Source organism: Bubalus kerabau, chromosome 1 (assembly GCF_029407905.1).
Source record: "Bubalus kerabau isolate K-KA32 ecotype Philippines breed swamp buffalo chromosome 1, PCC_UOA_SB_1v2, whole genome shotgun sequence".
Lineage (NCBI taxonomy): Eukaryota > Metazoa > Chordata > Mammalia > Artiodactyla > Bovidae > Bubalus > Bubalus kerabau.
Window position 1 is genome coordinate 156,933,135 of NC_073624.1, and position 24,290 is coordinate 156,957,424.

The 24,290-nt window shown below is 45.8% G+C and overlaps 1 long non-coding RNA gene across 1 annotated transcript in view; it reads left to right on the plus strand.

The window, feature by feature from the left end:
* The first annotated feature begins 3,146 nt into the window (after window positions 1-3,146).
* Window positions 3,147-24,290, plus strand: part of LOC129641837 (uncharacterized) — a 56,524-nt gene continuing 35,380 nt past the window's right edge. The window contains exon 1 of the long non-coding RNA XR_008709477.1: window positions 3,147-4,414. This is a non-coding gene — a long non-coding RNA (uncharacterized LOC129641837). The remainder of the gene's footprint in view (window positions 4,415-24,290) is intronic.

Genomic DNA, 24,290 nt, shown 5'->3' on the forward strand with positions numbered 1-24,290 from the left:
ATTGGACGGTGCTAGTCTGGACGGGAAGCCTGATGTCTGGGTAGTTACATCTCTTTGGGTCGTTGGACTCCTCACCGCAGGGAGAGAGGGGTGTGATGCAGGAGGGCCAGAGTGGACCCCTCTCAAAGTGCCAGATCCCAAGTTCAAGGGTAGCACTTGTGTGGAGTGGAAGCCATGCCCAGAGGTTGCTAGCAGAGTATAAACAATGGGAGTGGCGGGAGAGGGATGGTCAGGGGTCGGAGGAAAGATGACTCAAGCTCAGTCCTAGAGGCCAAGAAGGACAGTTTCAAGAAGTGAAAGCCATTGGTGAGCCTAGGAAGAGCAGGGATGTTCAGGAGACTCCACCTTGGCCAGTCAGTCCTTTCTCCTGGAAATCTGAGTTGAGACACAGTGACTGAGCCCATTAACTGCCGGAGTTGAGTTGGAAGGTCATTAGCTTGGGGGACAGAGCTGAGACTGCCATGTTTGGGAGGCTGCAAGGAAGATGGTGTGCCGGAAGAGGAGAAGCCAGTTTGTGGAGGGAGAGGAGAACAGCAGGTGTGTAGAGAGAAAGGGAGCAGCCACTCCCTGGAAGGAATGGGCTGAGAGTCTGGCTCTGAGCCCCTGCCGCTTCCCAGGAGATCCTGTTCCCGCTCTGCACCTTCACAGCAAGACTGCCTCCACTCCTAACCAATGGAGTTTCACTGGGTTCTTCTTTCTTACAACGCAGCCATCTCTAAGCGTGTCCTACCGCCTAGCCCAGGAAGTGACACACACCAGGTGCCCAATCAGAGCCTTTGCCTTTATTTACAAATTTATTTTTAAAATTGGAGTTTAATTGCTTTACAATGTTTTGTTACAATTTCTACTATACAACGACAGATGAATGATTAAAGATGTGGTACATTTACACAATGGAATATGATTCAACCATGAGAAGGAATGCAATTAGGTCATTTGTATAGATGTGGATGAACCTAGAGTCTGTCATACAGAGTGAAGTGGGTCAGAAAGAGGAAAACAGATATATTACTGTGCATATATGGACTCTCGAAAGATGGTACTGATGAACTTATTTGCAAGGCAGGAATAGAGATGCAATCAAAGCTTTTAAGGTGTTGAATCAGTGTGAGATTTGAACCATGGACAACATGAGAGATTCAGAGGCAAAGAAGAGGCCATGGGTTGCCTCTTCATCCTTTCTCCCACCCCCTTGAATGCAGATGGAAATACCATAGGCAACTGAAAGATGGCCCCTTCCTCCTCACCCCTTTGGCACATGGGATGTGGTGCCCCCTCCTTCCTTGTTCCAGAAACTACACCTATGGTTGGCGCTGCTTCTGATGTCTTTCCTTGCATCACCACACTCTTGCATCAGTTCAGGTGGTGGTTTAGAGCCCATTAAAATGTGTAAGCCACAGGTAGTGAGTGAAATCCCTAGGATTAATTTGCTTAGTGGAGTATTAATCTGTGTAATGTCACAGGTGCTTCTTCAGCAAATGCAGCAAGATGGAGATGGAGGTACATCCCCTCTGCATGTTTTACCATAAATGCTCTAATTGGCCCCGCTGGGCTGGGGCTGGGGTGTGGCTCTACCTCCTCTGAGCCCCGTGAAAGGGCAGAGTCAGCTGTTTGGGCCCCCAGCCAAGATGCCAAGCATCCAGGCCCCCTCCTCTGTGCCAGCTGGCCCCCACACCCTCGCCCTGTGCCATCTTTCCACACTGCCCCTTGGGCAAAGCAAGAGAAGGAGCTTAGCTGGCTGATCCTACCAGTCCCCAGGACTCGCCACTTTGCAAGCTTTGTAATTAGAATCCTTCTCAATTAGGAGGTGGAGTGAATCAGCATCCAAGTTAACCATATGACCACGCCCATCTGTCTGACCAGCTACCTTGCCTTTAAGACAGCCCCAAGAGCAGGAGAGGATTTTTTAGTGCTGAGGCTGCAGAATCAGGGCTGCATGGCTGGGGGGATGTGAACCTGTCTATTAAGCTTAGGCGCTGCGGTTCAGGACATCTAGCTTCTAAGGAAATGTCTTCCCTCACCAGAGCTGGACTCACAAGAACCTAGTCTTAAGGGCTCTGGGTTTCGTCCTGGAGAGTCTAACTTCACTGTCGCAGTGACCGTAGCTGGTGACCTTGGAGTCTGGAGGGGCTTAGGTGGCTTGTCCAGAGACAGTGGCAGGACAGTGGGGAGCCATTCAATACAATGGCCAAGAGTTCTGGCTTTGGAGCCAGACAGATCTGGATTCAAGTCCAGCTTCTGTGCTTAGCAGTTGGATGCCCTTAGGCAGATAACCTCTTTGCTGGGCTAATTTTCTTAATACCAGAATGTGTATCACAGTATCTGCCTTACAGAGTCGCGTGATGTGTAGGAAGTGTTTAGCACAGAGCTTGCACAGTCAACTTAAAAGCAGCAGTTTTTATTATTATCGTTAATAGTAGTGATAATGGAATAAAATGCCCTCAGGTGCCCTGAGGTCGCTATGCCTTCCTATCCTTTGTCCTCCTGCAGCCTCCCCTGTGTCTGCCTCGACCTGTGCGTCCTGATAGTGAGGCAGGATAGTGGAGGCGACAGCTCTGAAGAGGACATAATAGGTGCTTAAGCATAGAGATGATTATGGCCAACAAGCTAAGCTGAAGCCCTAGAACCCTCCAGAGCTGGTCAGCTCTTCTGATGACATGGGGATGGAAGTTCCTCTCAGCTTCACAGGATTCTGATGTTGGGGTGAACATTGCCAAGTTCACTGTCTCCAGCAACAGAATTGGACTCTGGCTGGTTTAAGTAGGAAAGGACTTTCTTGAAAGAGTATGGTGTCTCAGAGAAAGCTGGGAAACCAGGGTAAGGCAGGTGGGGAGAGCTGTGCTGCCTCTGACCTCACTGTGCTTGGGGTCACACATGGACACCCTGGGGACACAGGAGCTGCCTCATCTCTGGCATCTGTTCTCTCCTGACCTTGCCTCTCTGTGCCTCTTGCACATCCTGAATATCTGATCCATTCTTCCTGGGTGACATACTGGATTTCAGCTGCACAGATGTGTAGGAGAATACTAAACGCCTGTCAGGCCTGCCTTGTTTTCTGAATTGGGAGAAGGGCTGTGCCTCCCCAAGAGTCACACAGGTGTTTATTACATAGTAAGAACACTTGGTCATGGGGCAGCCATTGGTGTATGTCAATGGAAAATGCTAGAGGCCTTCAAAGTCCCCATCCCGTGGACCATGATGCTGCTGAAACCTTACCTGGCACATTTCCAGCATATTTCTGCACTGATAGCTGCTTCTGTCCTCCTGTCCTGTGGAGAAAGGGGCTTAGACTCCTGGGAGTCCAGGCCCAGATCTTCAGATGACAGCATGCTTGGGAGCTCTGGGAGTGAGGGTGGGGGCAGCTGGTCACCAAGTTCAGGCCGTGAGCACCGTCTCTCTCCGGAGCAGCAGTGAGTCAGAGCCCAGGTTGCAGGGTGGCAGGAGAACCGGAGGTGCAGCCACGGTGGGGGGCTGCCATGCTGCCCTTCTGGGGACACACCAGATATGACACCCCTCCTCAGCAGGCCCCACTCCGTATGATGTACGTGGGGTGGAGACTGGCTGAAAAGGCCCTTGTCCTGCCTTGACAGCATCGTTCGTGTCCTGGGGCTTCACCCCCATCCCCTATCCCCATTCCCTGCAGTGGGTGACCACCATGCTCCAGGGAAATGAAAGGGAGCTTCCTGTCACCAAATGATAAGGCATCTTCATGATACATTCCTGTTGTTCCCACAAAACAGTATTTAAACAGTCAAACAGCAATTAAAAAAAAAAAAAGCCGATCTGATCCACAGCACAAAAAATTACCGTTGCTCTGTTAAAACCCTGGGTGAGTGGAGGGTTGGGTGTGGGGTCAGAATTCACACAGCCTCCCCTGTGTCACCTGAAGCAACACCCGGCCTCTTAGGACAGTGGTGCTTAAAGTGTGGTCAGCAGCTTCAGCGGCGCCTGGAAACGCGAAACACAGCTTCTCAGCCCCCCTGCCAGACCCGCTGAGTCAGGAACTCGGGGCGTGGGGCCCAGCACTGCTGTATCAAGCCCTTCAGGGAGCGCTGGTGTTTGAGAAGCACTGCCTTAGGTTCTGAGGAGGCATATCCTCCTTCCTGAAGGCCCTCAGTTTCCCTATCAGTAAGGTGAAGAATTTGGATGGGGACTCCCCTGCGGTCCCGTGGCTAAGACTTTGTGCTCCTAACGCAGGGGGCCTGGGTCTGCCCCCTGGCCGGGGAACTAGATCCCACAGGCCCCAACTGAGAGATCTGGTGTGCCACAACGGGGACCCGGCACAGCCAAGTAAATGCGTAATTATTACTTTTTAAATTATTTGGATGATTTTTTAAACTGAAAATTCAAATAATTCCTGGAGTGGAAAAGCCTGGGTTTCTCACTCTGTTATCAATCAGCTGAGGGTCATTGGGTAAGTCACAAAACCTGGGCATAGTTTCCTTATCCATCAAAGGAAAGGTATTTGACGGCTTCATGGAGGAGGCAGGACCTGGGGAATGGACTGGATAGATGACTTCTGCCGGCCGACTGTGGACTTGTCGTGTGCCAGGATGTGTTTGCAGTGGGGGTTTCCTGCAGCTCTGATTTTTAAAAAAATTTATTTATTTTTATTGAAGGATAATTGCTTTACAGAATTTTACTGTTTTCTGTCAAACCTCAACATGAATCAGCCATAGGTAGACATATATCCCCTCCCTTTGAAACTCCCTCCCATCTCCCGCCCCATCCCACCCTGCTAGGTTGATACAGAGCCCCTGTTTGAGTTTCCTAAGCTATACAGCAAATCCCCGTTGGCTATCTATTTTACATATGGTAATGTAAGTTTCCATGTTACTCTTTCCATACATCTCACCCTCTCCTCCCCTCCCCCCATGTCCGTAAGTCTGTTCTCTATGTCTGTTTCTCCATTGCTTCCCTGCAAATAAATTCTTCAGTACCATTTTTCTAGATTCCATATATATGCGTTAGAATATGGTATTTATCTTTCTCTTTGACTCCACTTCACTCTGTATAATAGTTTCTAGGTTCATTAGAACTAACTCAAATGTGTTCCTTTTTATGGCTGAGTAATATTCCATTGTGTGTATGTACCACAACTCCTTTATCCATTCATCTGTCGATGGACATCTAGGTTGCTTCCATATTCTAGCTATTGTAAATAGTGCTGCAATGAGCAATGGGCTACATGTGTCTTTTTCAATTTTGGTTTCCTCAGGGTATATGCCTAGGCGTGGGATTGCTGGGTCATATGGTGGTTCTATTCCTAATTTTTTAAGGAATCTCCATACCATCTTCCATAGTGGCTGTATCAATTTACATTCCCACCAACAGTGCAAGAGTGCTCCCTTTTCTCCACACCCTCTCCAGCATTTATTGTTTGTAGATTTTTTGATGAGGGCCATTCTGACCAGTGTGAGGTGATATCTCTTTGTAGTTTTGATTTGCATTTCTCTAATAATGAGCGATGTTGAGCATCTTCTCATGCGTTTGTTAGCCATCTGCATGTCTTCTTCGGAGAAATGTCTGTTTAGGTCTTTTCCCACTTTTTGATTGGGTTGTTTGTTTTTCTGGTATTGAGTAGTATGAGCTGCTTGTATATTTTGGAAATTAATCCTTTGTCAGTTGTTTCATTTGCTATTATTTTCTCCCATTCTGAGGTGCAGCTCTGATTTTTAAAGTACAAGGCTGGCCAAAGTATTGGAGCTTCAACTTTAGCATCAGTGTTTCCAATGAATATTCAGGAGTGTAGAACTGCCTAAAATGAATATAGGAACTAATAGGAAAACAGAAATCTTCTCTTTTTACTGGAATGGTGATATTCTGCAGTTGGAGCTATAGAGACAGAATAGGAAAACATATAAGGATTGTATGTGGGTGGATTCATGGGCTAAAGCATCAGTTCATGCCTTCATGAAAACAGAGACTAAGAAAAATAGATAAGATTGAGGCCAGAGGAATGGATAAGGCCTAAGGAAAGGTTGAAGCTCAGCAAGAGATAGAGATTGAGGTAAATTTCAAAATTAGTTAAGTGCTCAGAGATGTAGTGAACTATCGGAATACTAATCAGGGATGTGTGTCTACTATCTTGGTATTGATATGCTATTGTGATAAATTCATATCAAAATTGCTACCTCCAAACATGCATTGGGATGTTCTTTTAGTCAAGAAATATCAGTGCTGAGGTAGAGGACTGTGTTGGGATCAGAGAGGATTTTCTGCATAGAATCAAGATTCAATATAAGTTTTCTGTGGGAAAAAGATATATCAGATACCCAAGAAATCTGGCAAAAGAAACAGTTTAGCATTTGTACTCAAGTCCAGGTGGTGCTAGTGATAAAGAACCTGCCTACCAATGCAGGAGAGGTAAGAGACACAGGTTTGATCCTTGGGTCAGGAAGATCCCCTGGGGGAGGGCATGGCAATCCACTTCGGTATTCTTGCCTGGAGAATCCCATGGACAGAGGAGCCTGGCGTGTCCGTAGGGTCACAAAAAGACACGACTGAAGTGGCTTAGCACACAGACTGGAAGCAGCTATAGATCCACAAATAGATGCGTCCATGCAATCAAATATCCTGCACTGTCAAAAAGAATCCCTGGAGGAGGGAATGGCTACCCACTCCAGTACTGTTGCCTGGAGAATCCCACGGACAGAGGAGCCTGGCAGGCTACAGGCCATGGGGTTGCAAAGAGTCAGACACGACAGAGAAGTGAGGAGAATGTTCATGCACTGATTTGGGATAATCTGTCAGATACGGTAAGTGAAACAAACAAGGTAGAAAACTGTATATAATATGTTAAAATTTGTACGAAGAAGATATAGACATATTTGAATATATGTAAGATGCCTCTGGCTATAGGACGTGCCCCTGGACAGGGCATCTGAGGCACTGGTGTTGAAGGTGGATGGGAGTGAGACTTACTGGTTACCATATCCCCTTTGGTACCATTTGAGTTGTTAAAGCACATACATGTACTACTCAGAAAATGAAAACATAACAGAAAGCAGCAAAAACAGAGGGCCACAGGCCAGCCTGGCCCTCTGGTGGTCTGGCCCTTGAGTACTGGCGAGTCAAGGCTGCACAGCAGAGACGAGCAAGGCTCCTGTGGGGCCTGGAAGACAGGAGGCAGCAGGTGTGGGCCGCGTTCGCTGTTAACATGCTCACAGGCAGCCCAGCTCTCCAGGCCTCAGTCTGCACCTTGCAAAGGAGGGGGAGGTGTGGAGGCCCAGAGGGCCCCCGCTTATAGGCTGTGTAGTGAGCTGAGCAGGGGAGCTCTGGAGGGCAGAGGTGTGCTTGCCAGGCAGTCAGGGCACCGGTGTCACCACGGACTCCAGCTGGGCACGTCCCTGCCGGCTCCCAGGACCACAGAGGGGGGCTGTGCTGGAGCCCAGGGCTTGGCATTCCCAGCGCCCTTCTCCATATGTCATCTGCATGCCTGTGATGGGGGAGTGTTGCTAATCCCTTTCTGCACATGAAGAATCGGAGGCTTGTTTGTTCCAAAGACCTGTCCAAGGTCACCTCACTGGTACATGGCTGAGTTGGGGTTGGAACTCAGTCCACGTCCCATGCAGTGAATGGTGGGAAGAGGTTGCTGATGACTTGGGCAGGAAATGGGCATCACCCTCTTCTGGCCCAGGCTGGGAGAGCTCAGGGCCCCAGGTTTGAGAAGCAGGTTTGGTAAAGCAGACAATTCAGCAGCAGCTGCTGACCTTGAGGAACTTCCTTGAACTAGAACCACCACTGCTTCCTCATAGGGAAGAGGAAGGTGACTCTGGGACCCTGTGAGAGGTTCTGCCATGGCCCAGTCCCATTTCCCTCTTCTTGTTGGCAAGTGCCAATCAGGCTAGATAAGTGGATAAAATGAACATTCTCTGCCTATTGGGAAATCCTATTATTTCTCCAAGGCCTGGCCCAAATGCCAATCCTCCACAGAGATTCTCAGATCACTCCCAGGGCACTGGATCTCTTTATTCTTGCAGAGCAGATTCACACACAGTTCCCTCCTCAGGGCAGGGTCCTTGAGGTTGCCCACGCTATGGCCACCTTTGGGTTCACAGGAAGGTTTCGTGAAGGCGGAAAGGTGTCCTGGCCTCATCCCTCCTCTCCACAGACAGAAGTCATTTGTGATGATGACTCTCATATGGCCAGGACAGAGGGTGTTTAGCAGTGAGTGACTCAGAGTTGGGGCTGGTTGTGAAGGCTGCAGGGAGATTTTCTCCTGGAGGCCCTAGGACCTGCAGAGATGCTGAATTAACCTGTGTGGTCTCTGGCAGTGGTAAGGTGGGAAGCCTGGGGGAACAGGGAGAGGCTGCATGTGGACAACCAGGCCACTCAGTGGGCCTGGGATGTGGGATAGGTCTGAATGAGGCAGTTGGGGAGGGGCAGCCAGAGCTGGAATCAGCAGTTAGCGGGAAAGAGAATGAGGAGAAGGAAGGGGAGGAGTGGACCGATATTGTCTGGTGGCTTCTGATGGGCCAGGCAGTGGATAACACATAATTTCAGTCAAAAAGAGGGGTCAAAGAAGTCTCAAAAACCCAGGGAGCACCCTTTTAAAAAGAAGGGGCGATGGCCAACTTCACAGGGTTCAGAGGAGGTCAGTCTGTGCAGGCCTTGGGGAGGTGGCTGGCACAGGCAGTTAGGAGGCCACGCAGCCTGGATTGATGGCTCTCCGGGCATGATGGTGGAGAGGCTGGATGGCAGTGTGAGGCCGGCAGTGAGGCATCACTTGGGGGTTGGGAATGGGCCCAGCACAGGCTCACTGCATGATTGATTCTGCTGCTTGAACCAAATAGCTGGAAATGTAAACACTGCCCCATCCCGGCACAGCTCTTGGCATTGCTAATTAGCCCTGAGATTATTCCTTGCAAGGGAGCAACCACATCACACCTCAGTTACGGCTGAACTGCCTGAGAGGGAGGCCCGTCTGCTCATTGGCTGCCTCTGCCCCAGTTCATCCTAAGAAATGCTCCGAACAGTCATCTGGCCCCAGTCTCCCGGTTCTGCCTTCTTCCCAAGGTGCCACTGCTTATGTGTTATTACTTAGGAGAGGGACTAATTTGTGTAAGGGAAAAGTCACAGGGAGAGACTGTGGTGTAAATGTTAATCGTTTTTTTAACTCCGCATTATGTGATCCGTTAACATTAATATTTAATTTAATGCAGTCAAAAGATTAATGCTTGTGTTTATTTCTAAAAAAGGCAAGGATGCTTCAGGCTGCTTTTCAGCTTGGTTGAGCTTTGGGGGTAAAAAAAAAAAAAAAACCCAGAACAGAAGAAATGTATTCATGTTGTAATAATACAAATACCCCCTCTCCCTCCCATTCTCCCTCCTCAATTCCTAAAAATAAGCCACGGGGTTCTAATGGGGACACTGATTAAATATTCGGCTCTGTAATTTATGCCCAAGTGAATCCCAACAGGAACCAGGGGCTCTGGAAATCTGTTGTGAAATAATTATCCTGAATGACATTGTCGAGATGGTCTGCAAGGGTGCTGTCAATAATGCATTAGCCCAAATCTGTTTGAAATACAGCAAGGAAATTACACGATATTCATGGGAACCTGAAAGAATTATCAGTAAACAAATTTAATCAACTTAATGTTATGCATACCACTCAACCTCTTATTATCTGATCATCTAGGTTTAGAACACGCAGGGGAATTGAATGACGTGGGATGCGAGGCTGTGTGTGTGTGTGCGTGTGTGTGTACTTGGTGGAACCAGCCTCAGGTTTCTACATTTCTCCTCCTTGGCTTCATTTCATTTGCATTTTTCTCTAGGGCTGATTGTTGGCTGTCAGCTCTCATCTCAGCCTGCTCCTTGAACACTCAGTTTTTTTCCCCCCATGTCAGAGCCCTGCTTAGAAAATCAGCTTACTGTCCACCTGTCCTTCAGATACCTCCTACTCCCCTTCTACCTTCCAAGGAGTGGTACTTGCCCCTGCTTTCAGCTCAGAATTAAAGAGGAAGTGAGTGCTGTTATCTGAGGGATACTTCCTGGCATAGCAGAAAAGAGCCCTAAGTGAGGATCTGCCACTGATTTGCTGGGTGATCTTACCTCAGTCCCTTGCCATCTCTGGACCTTAGTTTTCCCGTCTGAAAAGTGGGTCTTGGGCTGAGCTTCTTGGTAGCAGCTCAGCAGAGTCTCATTTGATTGGCTTCTTCTTCGTGTCCTCTTGGAGCTGATGGGACCCCAGAAGGAAGGGGGCTTTCTCAAAATTACACGGGAAGTTGGAGGCAGAGTCAAGATGAGACCTTTCAGACCCACTTCTCAGGACCCCTCTGTCTTCTAGCCAGAATGTTTTATTTTTGCCTGCACTACAATCCATGAGGAGCATTTCTGAGCCTTTAATTCCCATCTGAGCTCTCACTCCTGGGTCAGGGGACTTGGGTTGTCTCCCGGGATGTGTATTCCTTTCTATTTCCAAGTCTCAGCTTCCCTACCTACACAACAGAGCAGTTGGGTGAGGTGACTTTCAGAAGCCACTTATTTTAATAAAAAAAAAAATTTATTTGGCTGTGTTGAGTCCTAGTTACAGTGCGTGGGCTCTGTCTTTGTGGCACATAGACTTAGTTTCTCCAAGACATGTGGGATGTGGGATCTTAGTTCCCTGATCAGGGATTGGACCCGAGTCTTCTGCATTGCACGCTGGTTCTTAACCAGGGAACCTCCAGGAAAGTCCCAGATGCCGCTTATTTTAGCTTTGACATTCCTCATTGTCACCTACTTTCTAAGTTCCTCAGTTGGCTGTGGCTTCCTGCTTTGAGGAAGAGGGTCTAACTTCCATATCCAGACAGTAACCCTCCTGTCTAACTTCTCTGTGAAATGCAAGTGCACTCTTGTTGAGCACCTGCTGTGGTTAGTGTCCAGGACCAGGCCCTGGGTGCATGTGAGGTGGGTGATGCTCCCTGAGTCCTACTTTGTGATTGGCCCTGAGCCTCACATTGGTGTAACTTGATGGAAGTTGAGAAGTTCTACTTGGAGATTAAGTAAAAGCCAATTCATTCATCGGCTGCTTTTTTGGGCACCTGCTGTGTGTCCATCCCTGCACTTGGCATTGTGTAGAATAACAGTAACATATGAATATAGACTATGTACTAAGTACTGAACTAAACACTTTACATGTTTAAGAGCATGATGAATTGCCTAAGAATGGGCCATCATGAGGGCTTTCCTGGTGGCTCAGCAGTAAAGAACTGGCCTACAATGCAGGAGAAGTGGGTTCAATCCCTGGGTTGGGAAAATCCCCTGGAAGAGGGCATGGGAACCCAATCCAGTATTCTTGCCAGGAAAATCCCATGGACAGAGGAGCCTGGTGGACTACAGTCCATGGGGTCGCAAAGAGTCAGACATGACTGAAGTGACTGAGCAAGCACGCATTGGCCATCATGAAATAAAGTTAGGGGTAAGTGGCAGAAAACACCTGTATTATAAAGAACAGCCAAAGCAGAGAGGTGTAGACCCCTCAGCCCCACCCACCCATCCAGAAGCTACTAAATGGGCCCCTCTCCCTCCACCCATCACTGTAGCCTGGCCCCTGGGCCCCGCATTGCCCCAGCCTATACAAATGGAAGTCTAGAGCTGGCGCTGCTCAATATGGTAGCCGCTAGCCCCAGGCGGCTGTTCAGTCCAGGCTGAGGACTGCTGGAAGTGTATACTACACTCTGGACTGCAACAGTAAGTACAATTAAAGGATGTCAAGTATTTCATTAATAATTTTTATATGACTAGATGTTGACATGGGCTTCCCTGGTGGCTCAGACAGTAAACGGTCTGCCTGCAGTTTGGAAGACACGGGTTTGATCCCTGGGTTGAGGAGATCTTGACCTTTTGGAGGAAGGAAACCCACTCCAGTATTCTTGCCTGAAAAATCTCATGGACAGAGAAGCTTGGCAGGCCACAATCCATGGGATTGAAAACAGTTGGACACGACTGAGCAACTAACACTAATAGATGTTGAAATATTATTTTGGATAGATTGAGTGAAATGAAGTATTATATTAAAATTAGATTCACCTGTTTCTTTTTCCTTATTTTAATGTGACTAGTAGGAAATCTAACATGATGTATGTCTTATATTTTATTTCTACTGGAAATAGAAATATTTAAATATGGAAATAATTTATCTCATGGGAATAAGGAGTACTAGGGTGGTGGTGCTGTGACTTTCCCCTCCCATTTCTCATGGGGGAGACTAGAGGGGAGTTTGTCCCTACCCATGTAAGGGGTTCTAAGAGAATCACTCATAGCAATGGAGGAGTGCTGGATAAAGGAAGATGGCATCTTATCTATTGGCTTAATTTATCAGAACTGCTCCCTCTGCTGGTCTGAACAGGGGGAAAAGATAATTGGGGAGCGTGGTAGATGGAAAAATCCACACCCCCCTCACCCCAAAGATGTCTATGTCTTCATTCCAGCAACCTGTACATATGTTAACTTACATGGCAAAAGGGACATTGCAGATATGATTAAGGTTAAAGACCTTTCGATGTGATTATCCTGGATTATCCATCTGGGCGTAATCTAATCACAAGAGTCCTTGAAAGTGGAGAAACTTTCCTGGCTGCCCTCAGAGAGAAATGGGATGGCAGGGATGATGGCAGAAGAGGCAGGAGAAATCAGAGTATGAAAGGGACCTGACTTGCCATTGCTGGCTTTAAAGTTGGAGGAAGAGTGTTGTGACCCAAGCAATGCAGATGGCTTCTAGAAGTTGGGTACACAGGGAAACATGCTCCCCTAGAGCCTCTAGAAATGACACAGCCCCGCTGATGCCTTGGACTTCTGACCTACAGAACTGGGAGGTCTTTGTGTTAAGGCACAGTTTGTAGTTATTTGTTATGACGGCAATAGGAAGTGAATAGAGAGAAAGACATGAGGTTGGAGAGAGGGCACAGCATTTGGTCCAGTAAAATTGCATGAGTTGCTCATGAGTTGAGTGGACATCTTGGAATACAGCCAGGCTTGAACCATTCTGCCAAGTCATATCCAAGAGCCTAGATGCAGGGGAAAGGAGCTTAGCAGTAAGAGGCTTTGGGGTAGATCACCAAGGGTGACAGCTGAGAAAGATCAAATGAGATTAGGTTGGAGCAGATGTGGGGGCTGTGTAATGGAGAGTCCTCCTTCCTGTAGGGTCTCCTGAAGAGCTCATGCATGTGTTCCAGGATCAGTTTGGGACCTGTCACACAGAGATTATTACCAGAGACAGTGAAGATTGGGCCATGGAAGAGCCATTTCTATCAGTTAGTTAGACTAGGCTAATGCTAAGTAACAAGTAGTCCACAAATATTAGCACTTTGTAACAATGGAGTATATTCCCCATGTGTTCTCCATGTCCATCTCTACCTATCCTTCTGGGATCCATGCTCACATGTCATGTGCTAAAGCATGCCGCATGGCTCCACCTAACTTCAAGGGGAAAGGAAACTGTAATCTTACTATATGCCTGGGGCTATAATTGGGGATAGTTAACCACCAGAACCAATGCCCACCAATCCTCTTTTCGTTTCTATTCTTTCCAGGCCCAAAAGCTCCTGAGGAGACAGGATCCCAGGAGAGGAAGGAGAGGAGGGAGAAAGAGCAGAGCATGTACCCTCCCTCGTGGCGTGACTCCCAGATTGATGCCTGACTAGTATGAGAGGAAGGGTAGCATGTGACAATTGAATTAGTTATCCAACTGAGATTTTTAGCCACACTGGGGTTTTCATTTAGATTTTGAAAGGATATGGGAGGTTCTTCCTGTGATGTCATTACAAAATAAGAAACTGAGATTCATCAGGGTATGGATGAAGGCTGCTGCTGCTGCTGCTGCGTCGCTTCAGTCGTGTCCGACTCTGTGCGACCCCAGAGACGGCAGCCCACCAGGCTCCTCTGTCCCTAGGATTCTCCAGGCAAGAACATGGAGTGGGTTGCCATTTCCTTCTCCAATGCATGAAAGTGAAAAGTGAAAGTGAAGTCGCTCTGTCGTGTCCGACTCCTAGTGACCCCATGGACTGCAGCCCACCAGGCCCCTCTGTCCATGGGATTTTCCAGGCAAGAGTACTGGAGTGGGGTGCCATCGCCTTCTCCGTGGATGAAGGCAGTACTTAGAAAATAAAGTTATTTTTTTATTTGGCCCACTAATTTCAGACTTTGCAAACGAAACCAACTACCAATGCTTTTAATCCTCAAAATGATCCTTTGAAGTAGTCACTATTATGACCTTCATTTTATATATTACCAAACACAGGCTCAGAGAGGTGAAGGAACATGTCCAATGGTACACAGCTCTAGCAGTGAGCCAAAACTCAAACTCAGATTTGTCCGCAAGTACACTTCTGGGCATCTCCAATGGCTCAGTGGTAGAGATTCTGCCTGTGATGCAAGAGACATGGGTTTGATTCCTGGTTGGGAAAGATCCCCTGGAGGAGGGCATGGCAACCCACTCCAGTATTCTTGCCTGGAGAATCCCATGGACGGAGGAGCCTGGTGGGCTATAGTCCATGGGGTTGCAAAGAGTCAGCCACAACTGAAGTGACTGAGCTTGCACAGGCATGCAAGTATACTTTTAAAAGTCACACTTGCGTCCCTGTGCCATAGTACTCTGATATAAGTGACCCTTCTAAAGGAAACAAGAAGAGACTCACTTATACTGGGAGTTATCCCTTTGTGGGTAGGAGGGTAAATTTAGAAAGATCTTCAGGATGTAGCAAAAGGAAACCCACATTTCTGGGACACCTGCTATGTGCCAGGGCTCACCACATACTTGGCATGTATTATCTCATTTACCTCCTGGGCAACTCTATAAGATAAGGAATTCCATTCCAGTTTTGCAGGTGAGTCAAATGGAGGCATCAAGAGGTCATGTGACTTGCCCTATGTCAAGTAACTAACAGGCAAGATTTAAATCCAGTTCTGTCTGTTTTGCAAAGCTCTCTCCACCCATCAGCAATTCCCAATGAATAGATTTTGGAGGAGTTAGAGTTGGAGGGGGTGGTCTTGGTGGAACAGTTGAGAAGGGCTTCCAGAATGAGAGCGTGTGATAAAGCAAGAAAGGTTGCAAGTGAAGATGCAGAGATGAGAGTTTGGGGACTCAAGAGTGGACAGATCTGGTTGTCACCTGGAGTGTGTAAAAACAGTGGAGGTGAGAAAAAAGGCAATGTGGAGCCAGATGGGGTCTTGTTTGGGATGTCGGGATGAAGAGTTTGGCTTTGTTCCTGCAGGTCTTGGGAGACCATTTGCAATGAAGTCTGGCAAGCTGCTGGGGAGGACTAGGAAGCCCCAGGCCTTAGCGCAGGGGCTTTCTGCACATAGAGGCGTGGTCCTCTGGACAGGTGGAAGACAGGAAGGGGTACTTTAGGCAGAAAGGACTGCCTCAGGACAAGGCATGGCCAGGATTGGGGGAGATGGTGGGAGAAGATTCCAGCCACAGAAGACAGACAATGGAAGGCACCAAAGCAGGCAGGATGCATAAGGCAGCAGAAAGAATGTGTTTTTGACACATGACAGGTCTCTTTCTGGTCTCGGCTGTGTCTTTTAGTGTCTTTGCGACACTGGGCACATAATTCTGCTTTTATGACACTTAAATTCAGTGAGATCTGTGTGGTAGAAGCTGTATTTTACTGTACTGGACTTGCTCAAAAAGGTAGCCTCTTTGATTTTCCTGACCCTCTTGCTGAGCTCCTCTTCTGCAGGAGAATAGGAAACCCAACATGCCAGTGACAGCCTCTGCCAGTCTGTTCAGTCTCTTCTCAGTGCAAATGTCCCCATTCATCATTTTATTTTGCTTTCAGAGCTGATTGAATGGTCCCTCTTGGGACGTCCCTGGTGGTCCAGTGGTCAGGACTTGAGCTTCCACTGCGGAGGGCATGGGTTTGCTCCCTGGTTGGGGAATTAGGATCGCACATGTTGTGTGGTACAGCCAGAAAAAAAATGGTAAAAAAAAAAAGTCCCTCCTGAATAGCTCTTCAAGTCAATGCTCGGTCTTTCAGCTTCATTCCTTCTCTTGCTTTTCTGCACTCCTCGGGCAGTGAGGACAGGTGTCCTCCATGCCCACAAGCTAGTCTGCTCTGCCCCTGGACTGCTGGCCACTAGGTATGACTGATCTCTTCCAGACTTCTAGGGATGTCTCTGGTTTTGGCTGTTTGTCCTTGGGTCATACAATTCCTGTCCATGGTGGCCTCTGTCTCTGGATCCTGGGGGGCCTCTGCCCTCTCAGTACCTCTGTGTGCCCTCTTTGGATCCCCCTATTGGTGGAGGGTCAGGGGTGCTGCCTCAGGCTCAGTCCTCTGGCCATTTCCTGCAGACCCTGCTGAGCCATCACCCTTTGCTGTGCTGGAATTCTCTTATGAGGGGCTTTTCCTGGAGTCTTACAGACTCCTGCCAGTAGACATGGGGAGTGGGTCTTTAGTTCTTTGAATGGTCTTGGCTTTCCTCTTGATTCATCTAATTTATCACTTCAAAGTGAGATTGAAGTTAGAGGGGAAAGGGAGAACATGATAGCCAGCTTCCTGTCAATTCCTCTCTCCCTTCCTCCATCCATCTTTTCTTTCTCCTCACTTCTTGAATGTGAAGCGATGAACACCTCGGCTTTTACTCTGGGGAAATACAGCACCCTAGACCATGCGTTTTGGGGTGCTGACTCCATGCCTAAACCCTAGGGATGGACAGATTCCTTAGGCCTGGACGACCAGGTTCATCCCTTGCCCTGGCCAGGCACTGGTTCAGGGATAAACATGTGACCACATTTGTGTAATGAGATACAGCTCTGGGAACTGATTAGAATAGAGAGGCTCTCTTTTAAATTTTGTAATTTTGAGATATAATTTATACAGAGTGAAAGGTACAGATCTTCAGTATTTGGTTTGAAGAGTTTTGACAAATGTTTAGTTGACCCTTGAAAGACATGGATTTGAACTGCACAGGTCTTCTTACTAATGGAGTTTTTTCAATAAAAAATGCATATTGAAGTACTATAAGGTCCACGGTTGACTCTGTGGATGTGGCATTATGAATACAGAGGGCCGACTGTAGGGTTATAGAGGATTTTTACTGTGTGGGGTGACCCTAGCCTCCTGTGTTGTTTAAGGTTCAACTGTATACACATTCATGTAACTAACACGCAAATCAAGGTACAGATCATTTCCATCACCTAAGAGGGTCCCTCTGGCTCTTTTCCAATCAATCCCAGGAAGTGTCCACTTGCCCCTTCTCGGTCAATACCACTCTCTCCCCAGTGCACAAAGCAGAGGCAATCACGAGTCTGACTTTTTATCACTATAACTTACTTTTCCTGTTCTAGAACTTTACAGTCTGTTCCACTTCTCTGTCTTTCCTTTATCCAATATCACACTGCCTTGATATACTGCCTTGAAGTTCAGTTCAGTTCAGTCACTCAGTCGTGTCTGACTCTTCACGACCCCATGAATCGCAGCATGCCAGGCCTCCCTGTCCATCACCAACTCCCGGAGTTCACTCAGACTCACGTCCATCGAGTCAGTGATGCCATCCAGCCATCTCATCCTCTGTTGTCCCCTTCTCCTTGTGCCCCCAATCCCTCCCAGCATCAGAGTCTTTTCCAATGAGTTAACTCTTCGCATGAGGTGGCCAAAGTACTGGAGTTTCAGCTTTAGCATCATTCCCTCCAAAGAAATCCCAGGGCTGATCTCCTTCAGAATGGACTGGTTGGATCTCCTTGCAGTCCAAGGGACTCTCAACAGTCTTCTCCAACACCATAGTTCAAAAGCATCAATTCTTTGGCGCTTAGCCTTCTTCACAGTCCAACTCTCACATCCATACATGACCACTGGAAAAACCATAGCCTTGACTAGACTAACCTTTGTTGGCAAAGTAATGTCTCTGCTTTTGAATATGCTATCTAGGTTGGTCATAACTTTCCTTCCAAGGAGTAAGCGTCTTTTAATTTCAGGGCCGCAGTCACCATCTGCAGTGACTTTGGAGCCCAGAAAAATAAAGTCTGACACTGTTTCCACTGTTTCCCCATCTATTTCCCATGAAGTGATGGGACTGGATGCCATGATCTTCGTTTTCTGAATGTTGAGCTTTAAGCCAACTTTTTCACTCTCCTCTTTCACTTTCATCAAGAGGCTTTTTAGTTCCTCTTCACTTTCTGCCATAAGTAGTATGACTTTTCTAATTTTGTTCTTTTTCAAGATTTTTAAAAAATATTTAGGTCCTTTGAATTTTCATATCAATTTTTATTTATCTTATTATTTTAAAAATATTTATTTATTTGGCTGCACAGGGTCTTAGTTGCAGCATATGGTATCTCGTTCCCTAACCAGAAATCAAACCCGGGCCCCCTGCATTGGGACTGTGGAGTCATAGCTACTGAACCACCAGGGAATTCCCCTCATACCAGTTTTAGAAACAACACTTTCAATTCTTCAAAAAACAACATGATGGGATTTTGATTGGGACCTCATTAAATCTACAGATCCATTTAGAAAAAGTTGACATCTTATCCAGATTGAATCTTGCCATCCATGAATATATCTCTTTCCATTTTTTAAGTTCTTTTTTCATTTCTTTCAGCAATATTATGTCATTCTCAGTGTAGAGTCTTTCATTATGTTCATTCCCAAGTATTTTATTTTGTGTTGCTATTGTAAACAGTTTTAAAAATTTCATTTCCAACTGTTTGTTGCTCCTATAGAGATTCTCTTTTCAGTGTTTGCTAAGCTTGGTGGGAGGTAAGCCATGCAGAGGTTACCATGGGGAGATGGTCTCCCTGAGAGTAAATTCACAAGAGGTGGGGCATGGGACTTCCCTGGTGGTCCAGTGGTTAAGACTCTGTGCGTCCACTACAGGGGACAGGCCTCCATCCCTGGTTAGTGAACAAAGGTCCCACATGCCTCATGGTGTGGCCAAAAGATAATGAAAATTATGTATAAAAAAGGGGAGAAGAGATGAAAAGTAAAGACAGATAAGGAAAGAGAGGAGGCGGGAAAGAGAAATAAAAAGAGAGAGATATCCTGGACATCACTGGAAACAATATGCATGTTTGTTTTTGGGTAAGCCATTTTGAGCTGGATTCCTATAGTTTGCAGCTGAGAGTCTTGACTAATCCAGTGCAGACTCCTGTGTATGTGAGAGTATGAGTTCCATGCCTATGAAGAAAAGAAAAACAAAAAAAAGAAAAGAAAAACATGGGTAACCAATTCTTACTCCATCTTCCCACGAGTGAGAGCTGCAGGGGTGCCAGTTTCCTCACTGCTGCTGCTGCTAAATAACTTCAGTCGTGTCCAACTCTGTGCGGCCCCATAGATGGGAGCCCACCAGGCTCCCCCATCCCTGGGATTCTCCAGGCACGAATACTGGAGTGGGTTGCCATTTCCTTCTCCAATGCATGAAAGTGAAAAGTGAAAGTGAAGTCGCTCAGTCATGTCTGACTCTTAGCGACCCCATGGACTGCAGCCTACCAGGCTCCTCCGTCCATGGGGTTTTCCAGGCAAGAGTACTGGAGTGGGTTGCCGTTGCCTTCTCTGATTAACATAATCATATCACTATATTCTAGAACATAAAAGTCTATTTTAAGAAAGGATGGATGAATGAATAGCAAAGTGTTTAACTGATTAAAAAAAATTCTTCAATCCCAAATTCAATACACAATCTTTTCTAGCCATGGTCTTAAGAAGAATATCAACATTCATTAATTAATTCATTCAATAATATGTAAAGAATACCTACTATATGCCAGGCCAGTATTGGTCCTGTGAATGAGTAAAGTGAGTTCCTAAGTTCATGGTGCTTATAGCCTTGTGGTAAAAGGCAGACAATATCATGATTTTTTTAAAAAAGTAATGTTTCAAGAAGATGTGGTACATATATACAATGGAATATTACTTAGTCATAAAAAGGATAAAACCATGCCATTTGCAGCAACATAGATGGACCCAGAGATTATCACATTAAGTGAAATAAATCAGAGAAAGATAAATATAATATGATATTACTTATATGTGGAATCTAAAAAATTATATAAATTATACAAACTTCTTTACAAAACAGAAAAAAACTCAACAGAATTAGAAAACAAACTTATGGCTACCAAAAGGAAAGTGTGGGGGAAGGGATAAATTAGCAGTTTGAGATTAACAGATACATATTATCATATATAAAATACATAAATAACAAAGACCTACTGTATACCACAGGGAACTATATTCAATAACTTGCAATAACCTGAAATGGAAAAGAACCCGAAAAAGAATATATATATGTATATACATATATGACTGAATCACTTTGCTGTATACTTGAAACTAACACAACATTATAAATTAACAACGTGTATGTGCTCAGTCATGTCCAACTCTTTGTGACCCTATGGACTTGTAGCTCTTCAGGGTCCTCTGTCCACAGAATTTTCCAGGCAAGAATACTGAAGTGGAGTGCCATTTCCTCCTTCAGGAGTTCTTCCTGACCCAGGGATAGAACCCACTTCTCTTTTGTCTCTTGCAATAGCACGTGGATTCTTTTCCACTGAGCCCCTTGGAAGCCACTAATGGAAGGGTCTTTTGAGTCATGTTCTACATGCTGGTCAGGAGAGGCCTCTTAGTACCCTTGAGAATTTCCACAGAAACTTGGAGGAAGGTATGTGGATTCTATGAGAAGATTAATCCCAGCTGTGGGAATGGCAGGTGCAAAGGTCCTGTGGAGGGTGTGGCCTTGGTGTATGAGTAATAGTAAAGAAGCCCATGGGGCTGGGAATGATATGAAGGAAAAATAGTATTTGAGCTGTGAAAATTAATAGGAATAAGCCCATTGCTTAATTCTCTTCTCCCCTTCCTCCTCTTTCCCTCCCCTCCACTACTATTAAGCTTGTAGAATAGAACTATAGACTATACTGGCTTTACAACATAGGAAAATGCCAGTGGATTTTATGGGGTGGTGTTTGAATAATGTAACATCGGGATGTCCTAATAAGGCTGACAGCACGAAGTTCTTGTCTTTCAAAACTTGTTATTTCTTGGAACACCACTCACAGGATTTATGTAAAGTATACTATGCATATGGACTTATTAATATTTATTTTATTTGCAAGAACAACTCATCATTATTAGCAAAAAGAGCCTCAAATACACAGAGACAACACGACAACAGCTATGAGCAAGACTGACTCATGTCAACTGCGACCTCCAACTCTATATGTCTGCATTGTCTGTTCTTGGCTGTGACTTGAGATTGCTGTGTTCCTTCAATCCAAAATGTCTCTATATTGATACGCTTTAATTTGCACAGGAGAATTATGTTATATTTTCTTGTTTCCTTGCATTATTTTTCTTGGGAGTTGAGATTGTTTAACACTGAAATCAGATTGATTATATTCTTTGCAGCTAAAGATGAAGAAGCTCTATACAGTTAGCAAAAACAAGAACAGGAGCTGACTGTGGCCCAGACCATGAACTCCTTATTGCCAAATTCAGACTTAAATTGAAGAAAGTAGGGAAAACCACTAGACCAGTCAGGTATGACCTAAATCAAATCCCTTATGATTATCAAGTGAAAGTGACAAATAGATTCAAGGGGTTAGATCTGATAGATAGAGTGCCTGAAAAACTATGGATGGAGGTTCGTGATATTGTACAGGAGGCAGGGATCAAGACCATCCCCAAGGAAAAGAAATGCAAAAAGGCAAAATGGTTGTCTGAAGAGGCCTTACAAATAGCTGTGAATAGAAGAGAAGTGAAAGGCAAAGGAGAGAAGGAAAGGTATAACCATTTGAATGCAGAGTTCCGAAGAATAGCAAGGAGAGATAAGAAAGCCTTTCTCAGTGATCAGTGCAAAGAAATAGAGGAAAACAACAGAATGGGCAAGACTAGAGATCTCTTCAAGAAAATTAGAGATACCAAGAAAATTAGAGATACATTTCATGCAAAGATGGGCTCGATAAAGGACAGAAATGGTATGGACCTAACAGAAGCAGTAGATATTAAGAAGAGGTGGCAAGAATACACAGAAGAACTTTACAAAAAGTGACCCAGACAATCACGATGGTGTGATCACTCACACCATTCCAGACATCTTGGAATGCAAAGTCGAGTGGGCCTTAGGAAGCATCACTATGAACAAAGCTAGTGGAGGTGATGGAATTCCAGTTGAGCTATTTCAAATCCTGAAAGATGATGCTGTGAAAGTGCTGCACTCAATATGCCAGCAAATTTGGAAAACTCAGCAGTGGTCACAGGACTGGAAAAGGTCAGTTTTCATTCCAATCCCAAAGAAAGGCAATGCCAAAGAATGCTCAAATTACCACACAATTGCACTCATCTCACACGCTAGCAAAGTAATGCTCAAAATTCTCCAAGCCAGGCTTCTATAGTACTTGAACTGTGAATTTCCAGATGTTCAAGCTGGATTTAGGAAAGGCAGAGGAACCAGAAATCAAATTGCCAACATCTGCTGGATCATTGAAAAAGCAAGAGAGTTCCAGAAAAACATCTGCTTTATTGACTATGCCAAAGCCTTTGACTGTGTGGACCGCAAAGAGTGGTTCACAAAGAGTGTGGTAAAGAGTCGGACACGACTGAGTGGCTGAACTGAACTGAACTGAGTTTCAAAAAGAACATTTAAATTCCCTGAGAAGTAACAAGATAGGCTAGTCTTGAGGGAAGTGCAGATGTAAGCTAGAGGATCTGGGTAAGGTAAATATGATGAGTAGCTGTTGAACTCACACTAGGCTACCTATAGGAGCTACCATGTGAGGTGGGCTGTGAATGGTACCAAGGATTTAGAGACAGGAGATGGAGGTAAGAGTCAGAAGGAAGACATTCCAGGTAGAAGGCACAGCTTTTGAAAAGAGAAACTGAGAAGTTGAAATTTGGGGATACACCAGGAAGTTAGATTCACCTTGAACAGAGTTTATGAAGGGGGAGATTGACAACATGATTAGAAGGGTGGAGTGGGCCTGACTCCTTGTGGAACACAGTGGGGTTCCTATACCATTTGTATCTCCCCACCCTGTAAAGTAGGTACTTTAGCATTGTTTGTTTCCATGTTCTGATGAGGAACCTGAGGCATGTGAATTAAGGGATTTGCTTAAAGTCACACAGGTAAAAAATGGTAGAAGTTCGGGAACATGAGCCCCCAGAGCCTGAAGTCTAACGTCTTGCCCATCACAGGAGACGCTGGAAGTTTATAGAAGTGAAAGAGTGACTGGGGCTTTCTTTTTTTTAAAAACCCTTTATTTATTTGGCTGCATTGGGTCTTAGTTGCAGCACGTGGGATCTTCAACCTTTGCCCCCTGCACTGGGAGTGTGAAGTCTTAGCCACTGGACCACCAGGGAAGGCCCTCCTGGGGCTTTCTTAAATGTCTGTTGAGTTGAATTGATATGTAGAAATTAAAGAGAAATCAGATTTTGGTTCAGTATGAACAAACACTTTCAGGAAAACTAGGCTTCTATAACAAGTTGTTTTAGCAATCAATTTTGGGGACCTCTCTCTCTCTCACTGATGTTGTGAATTTGTAACTGGTAATGGTTCTTTCTTCCTTTTAGCTACAAGGAAGCTTAATGTCAAATTTGTAGCTCTATAGAATGGCTGGTCTGCTTTTCTGCATGCTAATCTTACTCCTTGTTTTATTTTTTCCTGCCCTTTTGTCCCTTTGCTGTTAATTTTATCCGTTTGTGTTGGACATATCCAGTCAAGCTGCCTCAAATTTGCATATAATTAACTAATTAATGGGGGCACAGATTGAGAAATTGTAACAGATATGCTGCCTTGTGAGGTCATGAGCTCACTGCCATCAGAGATATGTAAGAAGAGACTGGAGGACCTTTTGGCCCAAAGATCAGTTCCAAGAGTTTTTGATTATAAGAGTCAGAAATAGGTCATTCTTTGACTGCACCCACACCCATTCCCCTAACAAGCTGCACCCCAGTGCCCATAAGAAAGTCTTCATCCTCAAGCCTGAGGTCCTCTGGCTTCACCGGCTAATGAGACTCTGGGGGCCGGGCACACAGGCTGCCTGGGACTGGGGCAGCAGTGCAGATGACATTAATAGCCTGTGACTAGCCATGGACTGATTGAGTAAGCAGATGTTAAGGTCTGGGCTGATAATGACTCATTACTATTTGGGAAAAACCTGATAGAGACGCTCTCACTCTAAGAATTAAGTAGTTTATGCTTCATCAGTTGTATTGAGCAGAGTGTAAATGGCCCTTCTGGGTACAGAACTCTCCAGTTAGGACAATTAGCATTCCTTCTACCCAGCAAGACATGGAAACAGGAAGTTTCCTTCCACTGAAGGGCAGGCGAGAGGGGGAGGGGAAGAACTTGAAGACAGAGGTTAA